This window comes from Leucoraja erinacea, chromosome 33, assembly GCF_028641065.1.
Source record: "Leucoraja erinacea ecotype New England chromosome 33, Leri_hhj_1, whole genome shotgun sequence".
NCBI lineage: Eukaryota > Metazoa > Chordata > Chondrichthyes > Rajiformes > Rajidae > Leucoraja > Leucoraja erinaceus.
In genome coordinates, this window is record NC_073409.1 from 23,744,121 (window position 1) to 23,756,576 (window position 12,456).

Consider the following 12,456-nt stretch of genomic DNA (forward strand, 5'->3'; position numbering starts at 1 on the left):
AGCCAATTCCTTAAGTACCCTGGGATGCAGACCATCAGGCCTTAGTGATTTATCAGCCTTCAGTCCCATCAGTCTGTCCAACACCATTTTCTGCCTAATGTGGATTTCCTTCAGTTCCTCCGTCATCCCAGATCCTCTGGCCACTACTATTTCAGAAAGATTGTTTGTGTCCTCCTTAGTGAAGACAGATCCAAAGTACCTGTTCACCCCATCTGCCATTTCCTTGTTCCCTAAAATAAAATCACCTTTTTCGGTCTTCAAGGGTCCAACTTTGGTCTTAACTAATTTTTTTCCTCTTCACATACCTAAAGAACCTTTTACTATCCTGCTTTATATTCTTGGCTAGCTTACCTTCGTACCTCATCTTTTCTCCCCATATTGTCTTTTTGGTTATCTTCTGTTAAACCATATAACCATATAACAATTACAGCACAGAAACAGGCCATCTCGGCCCTACAAGTCCATGCCGAACAAATTTTTTTCCCCTTAGTCCCACCTGCCTGCACTCGTACCATAACCCTCCATTCCCTTCTCATCCATATGCCTATCCAATTTATTTTTAAATGATACCAATGAACCTGCCTCCACCACTTCCACTGGAAGCTCATTCCACACTGCCACCACTCTCTGCGTAAAGAAGTTCCCCCTCATATTACCCCTAAACTTCTGTCCCTTAATTCTGAAGTCATGTCCTCTTGTTTGAATCTTCCCTATTCTCAAAGGGAAAAGCTTGTCCACATCAACTCTGTCTATCCCTCTCATCATTTTAAAGGCCTCTATCAGGTCCCCCCTTAACCTTCTGCGCTCCAGAGAATAAAGACCTAACTTATTCAACCTATCTCTGTAACTTAGTTGTTGAAACCCAGGCAACATTCTAGTAAATCTCCTCTGTACTATCTCTATTTTGTTGACATCCTTCCTATAATTTGGCGACCAAAATTGTACCCCATACTCCAGATTTGGTCTGACCAATGCCTTGTACAATTTTAACATTACATCCCATTCTGTTGTTCTTTAAACATTACCCAATCATCTTGCTTCCCGCTCATCTTTGCTACGTTGCACTTCTTCGCTTTAATTTTTATACTGTCCCTGATGTACCTTGTCAGCCACGGTCGCCCCTGTCTCCCCTTGGAAACTTTCTTCCTCCTAGTAAATGAACTCATCCTACACCTTCTGTATTATTCCTAGAAATACCTGCCATTTTTGTTCCACTGTCATTCCTGCTGGTGTATCTTTCCAGTCAACTTTGGCCAGCTCCTCCCTCATGGCCCCAAAGTCCCCTTTATTCAACTGTAACACTGACACCTCCGATCTACCCTTCTCCCTCTCCAATTGTAGATTAAACCTGACCATGTTATGGTCACTGCCTCCTAATGGCTCATTAACCTCAAGGTCCTTTATCAAATCTGGTTCATTACATAACACTAAATCCATAATAGCCTTCTCCCTGGTAGGTTCCAATACAAGCTGTTCTAAGAATCCATCACAAGGGCACTCTACAAAGTCCCTTTCTTGGGGTCCAGTACCAACCTGATTTACCTGCATGTTGAAATCTCCCATATCAACCACTTTTGCTACATGCCAATTTTAACTCCTGATTCAACTTGCGCCCTATGTCCAGGCTACTGTATGGGAGCCTGTAGATAAGTCCCATTAGGGTCTTTTTACGCATACAATTCCTTAGTTCTATCCATACTGACTCCACATCTCCTGTTTCAATGCCATCCCTTGCAAGGGACTGAATTTCATTCCTCACAGAGCAACCCCACCCCTTCTGCTCACCTGTCTTTTTGATAGGAGGTATACCCTTGAATATTCAATTCCCAGCCCTGGCCCTCTTGCAGCCATGTCTCAGTAATTTCCACAACATCATAGTTGCCCGTTTCTAACTGAGCCTCAAGCTCATCCACTTTATTCCTCATACTTTGCGCAGTGAAGTACAGTGAAAATATTTTTTGGTGCGTGCTCTCCAGTCACCAGAAAGACAATAGTCAGGATTTTCATATGAAGAACGACTGGATAGACTCGGTTTGTACTCGCTAGAATTTAGAAGATTGTGGGGCGATCTTATAGAAACTTACAAAATTCTTAAGGGGTTGGACAGGCTAGATGCAGGAAGATTGTTCCCAATGTTGAGGAAGTCCAGAACAAGCGGTTACAGTTTAAGGATAAGGGGGAAATCTTTTAGGACCGAGACGAGGAAAACATTTTTCACACAGAGATTGTTGAATCTCTAGAATTCTCTGCCACAGAAGGTAGTTGAGGCCGGTTCATTGGCTATATTTAAGTGGGAGTTAGATGTGGTCCTTGTGGCTAAAGGGATCAGGGGGTATGGAGAGAAGGCAGGTACAGGATACTGAGTTGGATGATCAGCCATGATCATATTGAATGGCGGTGCAGGCTCGAAGGGCCGAATGGCCTACTCCTGCACCTATTTTCTATGTTTCTATGTTTCTAATACAGGAATACAATCAATCCATGTACAGTGCATGGATAACAATAAGGGAATAATGTTTAGTGCAAGATAAAGCCAGCAAAGTCTGATCAAGGGAAGTCCGAGCATCAACAAAGAGGTAGATTGTAGTTCAGCACGGCTGTATAGTTGTGGTTGGATGATTCAGTTGCCTGATAACAATTTGGAGGAAACTGTCCCTGAATCTGATGATGTGGGTTTTCACACATTTAACCTGATGGGAGAGAGGAGAAGATGGAGTGGCCAGGGTGCAATTCAGATTATGCTGTTGGCCTTGCCGAGGTAGCGTGAGGTATAAATGGAGTCAATAGGAAGTCAAGATTGCCTTGTCTGATAGTTTGGGCTGCGTCCACTATTTTCTGCGATTTCTTGTGGTCTTGGATGGAGCTGTTCCCAAACCAAGCTTTGATGCATCGAGATAAAATGCTTTTCCCCAAGTGACTCTGAGCACCAGTTTCAACATTGTTAGTGATCCCACCCTCCACAGTGCTCACATCTACAGACTAGTTGTTGCAGTTAGAGCCGAGACTGTCTCTGCAGATGTGAATGTATAGTTTGTGCAGTAGGGGACTGGGAACACATCCTTGTGGGACACCAGCAGTAAGAATTATTGTGGAGGAGGTGTACTGTCACTGATTCTGCTCTGTGGGTCAGAAAGTCGAGTATCCAAAGGCAGAGGGGGCATGCTAACTCCCAGGTCCAGGAGCTTGGAGATGTGTTGTTAGAATGATGATATTTAAGATGGAGCTATCATCAATGAATAGGAGTCTAAATCTATGTGTTCTGGAGATGAGTTTTGAACCAGGGTTTCTGACATCTACTGTGGACCTGATACAACAGAACCACTGGATTCTGCTCACTGGAGACTGAATGAAAGAATCTGCCTGGACTGTAGAGTGGGAAAGGAACAGGGGGAGTGGGTGACCTAAATTTGGAGAATTCAATGGTCACACCATTAAGTTGTAAGCTGCCAGCGGTATGAAGTGGTTGGTCCTTTAGTTAGTGTTTCACCTGATCACAGCCATGAATAAGGCTGAGGGAGGACAGGTTGGTACAAGAGTGATCATGGACATTAAAATAAAATGACACAGAATCTCCAGGTGGCCGTTGTAGACAGAGCATAAGTGTTCTGTCCAATGGTCACCTGGTCTACACTTGGTCCCACTGATGCAGAGGAAGTCACTCAGGGATTCGGAAGGCAATGAATGAGGTTGGTGCATCTGAACCACTGCCTCACCTGGAAAGGCTGCTCAGTGCCTTCAATGGTGGTGAGGGGGGAAGTGAAGGGGCCTATTGTACTTCTACAGTTGCAGGGAATGTGTCAGTGTGAGGGAAGAGTGTGAAGAAATCAATGGATCACTGATTTACAGAGAGAGTGGTCCTGGCAGAAAGGTGAAAGTGGAGAAGGATGGGAGCGGGGCAGGGGGGAGGATGTGATTGGTGGAGGGACTGTTGGAGCTAGAAGAAATAGTGATTGATGATTTCTTTGGAGTTTCACTGTACCTTAATTGGTACATGTGACAATAAACTGACCTTTGAAACCTTTGAATTGATGATATGATGAATGCAGTGGCTGGTGGGATTAGAGCACTATGATTGGTCATTTATAACCATCTCTAACCATTAATCAAAATCTTACCATCCACCCATATTGTGCCTCTACTTGTACATTTCAATACTCTCACCCCTATACATGTCAATGGATACAGATCCAACTTCTTTAGCCTCTCTTAATAGGACAATATCTTCACCACAAGAAGCAGTCATGGAGTTATACAGCAGAGAAATTGGCCCCTACGAACCATCAAGTGCCCATCCACACTAATCCTACTCATCACACCTTCTATCCCATGGTGATTTAAGTGATCAACTAAATGCTTCGTAAATATCCTGTCAGAACCTACCTTCACCACCCACTCAGGAAGTTTATTGCAGATATCAACACTCTCTGGATGAGGAATTTCTTCCTCAGATTACCTCCAATCCTTTAGTCCCTCATCCTCAACGTTTTTTCGTTTTAGACAATTTAGCTATTGAGTGAAGTTCCTCAATGTCCACGCAGTCCATCTAGTATCTTACCATAAATGAAAGATTCAATCCAGACAATGTCTTTTGTATTTCCTCTGCACCCTCTCCATTGCAATTACATCCTTTCTGCAATGTGGTGATTAGAAGTGTACACACTGCTCGAGTTGTGGTCGAATCAAAGTTTTACAAAGTTGTACAAAATCTTCCCTGTTTGTAGATGCTACATTCCTGCTAATGAAGGTATATCCCCTCTGCATTTTTCACCACATAATCTACCTTTGCTGCTGTCTTCATGGATCCTTCGATGTGCACTGAGACCCCTCTGTTTCTTAATACTCACAAGATCCCTACCATTTATTTTATATATATATATTCTACCTGCTATGGTCATCTCAAAGTGCATGACCTTGCACTTGTCAGAATTGACTTCCATCTCCTACTATCTACCTATCTCATCAACTGATCAGCTTCATTCTGTAGCCAACAGCAATCCTCCTCGCCATCAGCAATGCTACCAATTTTCATTTTCTCAAAAGATTTGATTATAGCTCTTGCATTTAATCAAAATAATTAATGTAAAGACAGTAACTTGTCTCAATATCATGTGGTACACCACCGGTCATGGGCATCCACTTACAGAGTTAAATCTCTACAATCAATCTATGTGTCCCACTACAACTCAGATATTGGATGCAATTTCCCAACTTCCCTTAGATTCCATGGGCTCTCGTCTTTCAGACCAGTGTTCTATATGCCTCCAGTAATGCCTTACTGACTTCCATGCAAACTATATTTAGTGCATTTGATAACTTCACACAAAATGGTCAGACAAGTTTGTCCTCTAAAAGAACCATACTGTCTGTTGGTATTGTTATTTGTTTATTTTTGTTAACTGTGCAGAGATGCAGTGAAAATATTTGTGTGCTGTACAGTGAAATCATAATATCTACCCATCTAACCCCACTTTTTAAGAAGGGAGGGAGAGAGAAAACGAGGAATTACAGACCAGTTAGCCTAACGTCAGTAGTGGGGAAACTGCTAGAGTCAGTTATTAAAGATGGGATAGCAGCACATTTGGAAAGTGGTGAAATCATTGTACAAAGTCAGCATGGATTTACGAAAGGTAAATCATGTCTGACGAATCTTATCGAATTTTTTGAGGATGCAACTAGTAGCGTGGATAGGGGAGAACCAGTGGATGTGGTGTATCTGGACTTCCAAAAGTCTTTTTACAAGGTCCCACATAAGAGATTAGTATACAAACTTAAAGCACATGGCATTGGGGCTTCAGTATTGATGTGGATAGAGAACTGGCTGACAAACAGGAAGCAAAGAGTAGGAGTAAACGGGTCCTTTTCACAATGGCGGGCAGTGACTAGTGGGGTACCGCAAGGCTCAGTGCTGGGAACCCAGCTATTTACAATATATACTAGACCAAGTGCAGACCCGTTGGGTCTGATCTCCCAACGTGAGGTTGTGGGAGGGGGGGGGGGGGGGGGGGCGGCATGCAGCGTCACACAATAACTATCCCCCCCCCCCCCCCCCCCCCGGCACTCACACTAATTACCCCCCTTGATATTATATTAATATTAATTTGCTCCTTTTGCCTCATAACCAAAAAAGGGGAGAGAGAGAGAGAGGAGAGGGGGGGGTGGGAGAGAGAGGGGGGGATGGGGAGAGGAGTGGGGGGAGGGGGAGTGGGGAGAGGGGGGAGAGGAGAGGGGGGGGAGTGGAGATGGGGGAGAAGAGGAGAGGTGGGGGGTGAGGAGATGGGGGGGGGAGAGGAGAGAGGGGGGAGAGGAGAGAGAGGGGGGGGAGAGGAGTGGGGGGAGAGGAGAGAGGGGGGGGAGAGGAGGGGGAGAGAGGAGAGGGGGTGGAGGGGAGAGGGGGGGAGAGGAGAGAGGGGGGCAGAGGGGAGAGAGAGAGAGAAAGAGAGAGGGATAGGGAGAGAGAGAGAGGGGGGGGGAGAGTGCCTTTTAAATTCAACCCAAGCAACCATTTGCAGGCAGTGCTTTTTTACTTCAAACTAACTATATTTTCATTTTCAAACCAAATTAAGGGTACTCACAGTGCTGTAAACATTTGTTCAGTGTCATTCAGAGCTCAGAGTGACAGAGACTAATTGACAGAGCTCCAGCTTGCAGAGACTAATTGAGGCACACCACTTCCTGGTTTTATTGTCCCTTCCCCTGCCTCCAGCGGGGGCAGCAGAGAGAATGGAGAATTTTGTAAAAACATTAATATCTCTGTCATATTTCATCGACGGGAAAAATCCTCGGCACACCTACGGCGGAGGGGGGCTCTGAGCGAGGTGGCCAAAAATGACGGCCTTAGGTGGCGGCGTTCTCTCGGAAATCGCAGCACAGATCTCCAAAATCGGTCAAGAACAGAGTTTTAGTAATATAGATTAATGATCTGGATGAGGGAATTGAAGGCAATATCTCCAAGTTTGTGGATGACATGAAGCTGGGGGGCAGTGTTGTCTGTGAGGAGGATGCTAGGAGACTGCAAGCTCAGCGGCTTTTTAGTCTGGTGGGCAATCACTTCCAAAGTTCTGCCCACACAGTCAGTACACCTCTCCTACACTGCATTTCATACAAACATTTATTCTGCAAGAAAAAACTACATTGAAGACTCAAACTCGCGACCGAGTAACTGCCAGGATCTAGTTAGTTAGTTAGTTAGTTAAAATATAGTTAGTTTGAAGTAAAAAAGCACTGCCTGCAAATGGTTGCTTGGGTTGAATTTAAAAGGCACTCTCCCCCTCTCTCTCTCTCTCTCTCTCTCTCTCTCCCTATCCTCTCTCTCTCCTCTCTCTTCTCTCTCTCTCTCTCTCTCCCCTCTGCCCCCCCCCCCCCCCTCCTCTCCCCCCTCTCCCCTCCCCCCCTCTCCTCTCTCCCCCTCCTTCAAGAATCCCCGAGCTAGGCCGCCTAAGGGCATGTAGCCCCGCTAGGGTGACATGAGTGCGAGAGGTGATTCAATGCTGCGGGCACATTTACAAATTCAGGAATTCATTCAACACACTGCATTTCATACAGACATTTATTCTGCAAGAAAAAAGGACATTGAAGACTCAAACTCGAGCCGAGTAACTGCCGGGATCAAGGCTCAAACTCGCGACCTTGCGGGTATGAGCCGAGCACTCTACCACTGAGCCAGCCATTAAAATCTACGCTAAAAAAATTCCATTCCGAAGACCGCCAAATTCTGAATTACGAAAAGTGTCTGGTCCCAAGGCTTTCGGATAAAAGGTTGTGCACCTGTATCATCAAAGACCCACACCTTCCTGGCCACACACTCATCTCCCTGCTACCTTCAGGTAGAAGGTACAGGAGCCTGAAGACTGCAACAACCAGGTTCAGGAACAGCTACTTCCCCACAGCCACCAGGCTATTAAACCTGGCTCAGCCAAACTCTGAACATTAATAACCCATTATTTGTTATTTGCACTTTATCAGTTTATTTATTCATGTGTTTTGTAGTAAATGCCTATTATGTTCTGTGTGCTGAAGCAAAGCAAGAATTGCATTGTCCTATCAGGGACACATGACAATAAACTTGAACTTGAACTCCTTGTCTCTCCTGTGTTCTTTAATTCTTCCCTGCAGAACATTTGGCAAATCCTTCCCTGCCCCTGATGTTTGACTTATGGATCTATAATTTCCTAACTAACACTTGCAGCCCTTCTCCAATAAAGGTATCACATTTGCTATACTGGCATCAACCCGCACTTTACCTGTACTCTGTGACCATTTAAGAAATAAATTACCACATAAAATACCACTGGTGAATAAGATTAAGGAAAGTTGCAAAGTATTTTAGTGGTAAGGGCAAGAAGGAATTGTTCCACCAATGTGACCATTTTATTCATTAAATAAGGTGATCAAAATATTGCAATATTTTAACAATTATTTCCAAATGGTAGACACAAAATGCTGGAGTAACTCAGTGGGACAGGCAGCCTCTCTGGAGTGAAGGAATGGGTGATGTTTGGGTCGAGACCCTACTTCAGACTTATGTCAGGGGAGAGGGAGATACATAGATAAGGAAGTGTAACGTGTGAAACAGAACAAATGGAATCTGATCAAAGAAAATGTAGAATATATCATTGTTAGCTGGAAGAAGGCAAACAGATAAAATGTAATTGGAGACAGTCAGACTGGTCGGAGTACTGGGAAGGGGGAGGGATGGAGTGGGAGGGAAAGCAAGGCTTGCATGGAGTTAGAGAAATCTGAACCAGCAGTATGAACATTCTAAATGGTTCCTACTTGCCCTTTTCAATGAAGGTCGATAAGACAATGGAGAAGGATTGCAAAATGAGAAAAATGCAGATTGTCCAGGTATTCTTATGCTTGAATCACAAATAATTAGCAGGTAGGCGCAGCATGTGTTAGGTGGACCAATGGTATGTTGACCTTTATTTCAAGAGGATTGGCTCCTCGAAATAATGAAGCATTGTTACAATTCCACAGTATTGTTAATGCCACACCTGGATTTCCATGTAATTTTCATCTCAAGGACTATAGAAATTTATGAAAATAAGGGGTGAATTTATTAAAACATAATAAGGATGTGCGCACAATACATGTATGACCAGTACAGACGATCAGTTGGCAGAGCTGTTCCCTCAGAACATCAGAGACCCAGGGTCAATCATAACCTCGGCTGCTGTCTGTGTGGTGTTTGCATGTTATCAATGTGACTGCATGGGTTTCCTCCAGATGCTCTGGCTTTTTCCGACATCTGTGTTGGTCCGTAGGTTAATTAATTTAGTTTAGTTTAGTTTAGAGACACAGTGCAGAAACAGGCCCTTCAGCCCGTCTAGTCCACACCCACCAGCAATCATGCACATTAACACAAGCCTACAAGTAATTGGGACAATTTACACTTATATCAAGTAATCAAATCCAAGTCAATTAACCGACAAACCTGTAATCTTTGGAATGTGGGAGGAAACCGAAGATCCCAGAGAAAACCAACATGGTCATGGGGAGATGTATATACTCCATACAGACAGCACCCATTGAACCTGGGTCTCTGGCGCTGCAAGTGCTGTAAGGCAGAAACTCTACTGCTGCATCATTGTGCTGCCAGCCTCTGAAAACTGCCCTGAGAATGTAGGTGGTGGATGAGAATGTGAGATAAGTTGGACTGGTGAGAATGGGTGATCAATGGTCAGTGTGGACTTGGTGAGTTGAAGGGTCTGTTTCCATGCTGCATCTCTAAATCCCAAGATATCGATATGCAGAGTTATCATTTCAAACTGAGCTTGAGGTTTAGGTTTAAGAAGGGGGGGGGGGTCAGTGACCAGATAGCCATGGGAGTTGGTGGGTTTATAGTAGATGTTTATAGTCGTTAATAGTATATGAGGTTTAGGTTTATTATTGTCACTTGTACCGTGGTACCGTTGCAAGCATGGTTTGCATGTTATCCAATCAGATCAGATAATACAATACAATTAAGTGGAACAAATGTACATAGAGCAGAAGGGGCAGATACAGGGTGCAGAAGAGACTCTCAGCATTGTAGTGCATCAGCTCCTTCAACAAAGTCCAATGACTGCAATGGGGTAGAGGTGAATCAGACAATCCCCGAGGTTTGCAGGAACCTCTTACAGATAGTGTGGACACACAACCCAGGGGGAGTTATGGAGGTGAGATTATTATGGGCATCTAAAGATGAAGTAGATGTACTATTAAAATACTGGGAAATGTGGACTTGAGAGAGAAGAGATGCCTGGTGCATGTCAGACATAATCACATTGAATGGCAGAACAGGCTCAAAGTGCCGAGTGGACTATTCTTGCTTCTACTATTGTTGTGTTTTTATAACTGCCTGCTTAATTATTTATTAACCTTAGGTAGACACAAAATGATGGAGTAACTCAGCAGGACAGGCAGCATCTCCGGAGAGAAGGATTGGGTGACGTATCGGGTCAAGACCCATTCCTTCTCTTGAGAGATGCTGCCTGTCCCGCTGAGTTATTCCAGTATTTTGAGCCTACATCTGCAGTTGTTGCCTGCACATATTTACTAACCATTCTACCAACTTTCCAGATACATGCACAGGAGCTGCTGGTGTCTGTACTTCACTTATTGCAATATCTCTTCTTTTAAATGAGTCCTTTTGATTCCTCCAAAATGCATGACCTCTCACTTTCCGTCATTAAACTCCATTTACCATGTTGCTGGGCAGTCACTCAACCTATCTATATCCTATGGCAGGATATCCTCATTGTAACATGCCCCTTCCACCTACCTTTGGGCAATCTATACTCTTGAACACCTAACAGTTGGTGTTCAATGAATAATAAATGAACAGGAGCAAAGAAATGAGTTCTGGTGCCCTGCATTAGTTACATCCTACAAGCTGTCAAAGACCCGGATAGTCTTTGGGAAGGCAGTTGCCTGGACTTTAAACCCATTTGTCACCTTTGACCTTATTGTAGCCTGATCTAAACACCAGAGACATGTCAACTGCAAACAGAATCCACGGGAAATTGCAGGTCCATGGAAAAGGAGTGAAACAGAAACACCCAGAAATAGCCAGAGATTCACTTGAAACATTCCCCCTTGGTCTGAATCTTCCAACAACAGAAATATCATCTCAATATTACTGCATCAAGCTTCCCCTGAAACCTACAGACTGCAATAAGATCACTTCTCCCTTTAATCAGTACCATATAACCATATAACCATATAACAATTACAGCACGGAAACAGGCCATTTCGATCCTTCTAGTCCGTGCCGAACACATATTCTCCCCTAATCCCATACACCTGCGCTCAGACCATAACCTTCCATTCCCTTCCCGTCCATATAACTATCCAATTTATTTTTAAATGATAAAAATAAACCTGCCTCCACCATCTTCACTACACACAGCCACCACTCTCTGAGTAAAGAAGTTCCCCCTCATGTTACCCCTAAACTTCAGTCCCTTAATTCTCAAGTCATGTCCCCTTGTTTGAATCTTCCCTACTCTCAGTGGGAAAAGCTTTTCCACTTCAACTCTGTCTATCCCTCTCATCATTTTAAAGACCTCTATCAAGTCCCCCCTTAACCTTCTGCGCTCCAAAGAATAATGACCTAACTTATTCAACCATTCTCTGTAACTTAGTTGCTGAAACCCAGGCAACATTCTAGTAAATCTCCTCTGTACTCTCTCTATTTTGTTGACATCCTTCCTATAATTAGGGGACCAAAATTGTACACCATACTCCAGAATTGGCCTCACCAATGCCTTGTACAATTTTAACATTACATCCCAACTTCTATACTCAATGCTCTGATTTATAAAGGCCAGCACACCAAAAGCTTTCCTTACCACCCTATCTACATGAGATTCCACTTTCAGGGAACTGTGCATGGTTATTCCTAGATCCCTCTGTTCACCAACATTCTTCAATTCCCTACCATTTACCATGTACGTCCTATTTTGATGTGTCCTGCCAAGATGTAGCACCTCACACTTATCAGTATTAAACTCCATCTGCCATCTCTCAGCCCACTCTTCCAACTGGTATAAATCTTTCCGTAGACTTTGAAACTCTACTTCATTACCCACAACCCCACCTATTTTAGTATCATCTGCATACTTACTAATCCAATTTACCACACCATCATCCAGATCATTGATGTACATGACAAATAACAGTGGACCCAACACAGATCCCTGTGGCACCCCACTCTACACTGGCCTCCAACCTGACAAACAACCATCCACCATTACTCTCTGGCATCCCCCATTCAGCCACTGTTGAATCCAACTTGCAACTCCACTATCAATACCCGATCATTGAACCTTCTTAACCAACCTCCAATTAGGAACCTTGTCAAAGGCCTTACTGAAGTCCATATACACAACATCCACTGCTTTACCCTCACCAATTTCCCGAGTAACATCTTCACAAAATTCAAGAAGATTAGTCAAACATGACCTTCCAGGCACA